This window comes from Peromyscus maniculatus, chromosome 7 (assembly GCF_049852395.1).
Source record: "Peromyscus maniculatus bairdii isolate BWxNUB_F1_BW_parent chromosome 7, HU_Pman_BW_mat_3.1, whole genome shotgun sequence".
NCBI classification, from domain to species: Eukaryota; Metazoa; Chordata; class Mammalia; order Rodentia; family Cricetidae; genus Peromyscus; species Peromyscus maniculatus.
In genome coordinates, this window is record NC_134858.1 from 75356915 (window position 1) to 75359150 (window position 2236).

Genomic DNA, 2236 nt, shown 5'->3' on the forward strand with positions numbered 1-2236 from the left:
TTGTTTGTTTATTTTCCTTTTTGCAGTGAAAGAACACCTAACTGAGACACGGCCTAAGTTGCCCCTATGTTACCTCTACCAGCACACAGCTTAGGCATTAACCTTCTTGGTGAGTCCAGGAGAACAAATCACATTGAAACCATCACACGCACACAGAAGATGAAAGTAAATGTGGAAATGGAGATGGACTGGCATGACACCACCCCACACCAAGGAGTGCTGGCGACTGCCGAAGCTGCTAGAGTGGTGATGCCCTGCTGACGTGCTAATGGCCTGAGGACACTGACACTGACATGCTAGCTTCCAGGATGATAACAGTTAAATCCCTGTTGTTTGTAAACCACCAGGTTTGTGGTAATTTGTTATGGAAGCCCCTGAAAACTAATACCAAAACATAAGGACAATCTTGTATTCCCGCTGTATATCATAGTGCATGCCTTCCTTATGCATTGATTCAGTTCATCCTCACAAATTCTTATACTGTTCACAATCTTCCTGTTGCTCCACATAGACCTTATCGTTGTTGATTTAATCACCACCACAACAAATTAAGTAGAATTTACCTTCATCCTGAACAGAGGTCACAAATGCTAGAAAATGACAGAAGTGGTGTCCAAGGCCTGGCAGTCTGACCCCGGAATCTTTGTCTTTGGACAGAAGTGGCTTTGGTTTCTGCTGGACATACACATGTGGCTTGATGAGCCGAGCTGTGAGGTACTCTGGGTAAACAGGAGGCAGATGCCTGGTCTCTAAGGTCACCTGATGTCCAGTGTGCAACATCAGGACCACTGTCCATGCCTTGTTGTCTCCTTTTGAAAATGGGAATATAATTCCGAGCGTGATATAAGCTAAATCATGACACCCGCTGTGCAGTGAGCAAACACACAGATGTTTCATATGTAGTGTGAGCAGGAGGGGCGGGCCAGAGAAATGTCCCCAGGAAGGACTCTGGCACAGTCACGGAGGTCGCTTGCCCCCTCCCAGTTTTCTTGGCTTTTAACCTATTTATTTCAATATAACTATACTTAGGTGAATATCCTAACATGGGTTAGTACAGTGAAATGCAATAATTCAACTTATTCAACACAATGTAGGCTCAAAAGTTGTGTATAGTATAAATTTAAAGCAGAAAAAATTAAGACTTGAAATGCATATTCTTTTTTTAAACATTTATTTATTTATTTATTATGTATACAATGTTCTGCCTGTGTGTATGCCTGTACACCAGAAGAGGGCACCAGATCTCCTTATTGATGGTTGTGAGCCACCATGTGGTTGCTGGGAATTGAACTCAGGACCTCTGGAAGAACAGCCAGTGCTCTTAACCTCTGAGCCATCTCTCCAGCCCTGAAATGCATATTCTTTTTGGCTTACATATGAAAATGAATATGTGTTATAGTATAAAGGCCTAAAGCTGGGGGCAAGAACGCCTTTTGTGAGGTTTTCTTGCCAGTTTAATGAATCCCATGATTGCCATACGGCTTTGGACAAAGGACAGGCTCAGCAGCTGTGCAGATCGGGTTAGCCCTGTATGATACTTCCGTCTGCAGGCTGCAGGATTGAACCAGCTCCCTGAGTCTGTAGGAATGTGATGAGGGACACTTTGAAAAACATGGAATCAGAGGATTTTTATACATCAAGTTAAAATTCCATAGTTTTTAAGGAAGCGTTTTTCCTGAATTAAGTGGATTACCTGATTTTACTTAAGGAATTGACTCAAGTTCTTCAAGGCGATAGGAGCATTTCCATGTTAAGCTATTAATATATTTTAAATTAAAAATATTAATTTATGTGTATTGATGTTTTGCCAGCATGTATGTTGGTGCACCATATGAGTGACCATGGAGTCCAGAAGAGGGCATTAAATCCTCTGGAACTGGAGTTACAGTTTTGAGCAGTCATGTGGGTTCTGGGATTTGAACCTGGATCCTCTGAAGAATAGTTAGTGCTCTTGGCCGCTGAATCATCTCTCCAGCCCCTGGGTAATCTTGATTGCCTTTCAGAGAGAAGTGGGAAAAGTTGGTCTTGCCATCTTCAAGCTCTAGACGGAGAGTCAGGTACTGATGTCTGCACCCAAGGTCACTGAAGAACTCCATTTCAGAGCAGCCACTGGACTCTGTGTCTCCCTCAACCTCCCCTGGAAGACTTCTGTTAGAGTCCACTGATGCTCTTAACTAAGACTTCTTGCCAACCAGAGTACTGACTGATTTCAGCAAAGAACACATCAGAGAATTGA

The 2236-nt window shown here is 42.9% G+C and overlaps 1 long non-coding RNA gene across 1 annotated transcript in view; it reads right to left on the reverse strand.

Moving 5' to 3' along the window:
* Positions 1 to 1192: 1192 nt before the first annotated feature.
* Positions 1193 to 2236, reverse strand: part of LOC143274290 (uncharacterized) — a 15293-nt gene continuing 14249 nt past the window's right edge. Inside the window, exon 3 of the long non-coding RNA XR_013052835.1 lies at positions 1193 to 2236. This exon is cut by the window's right edge and continues 29 nt beyond it. This is a non-coding gene — a long non-coding RNA (uncharacterized LOC143274290).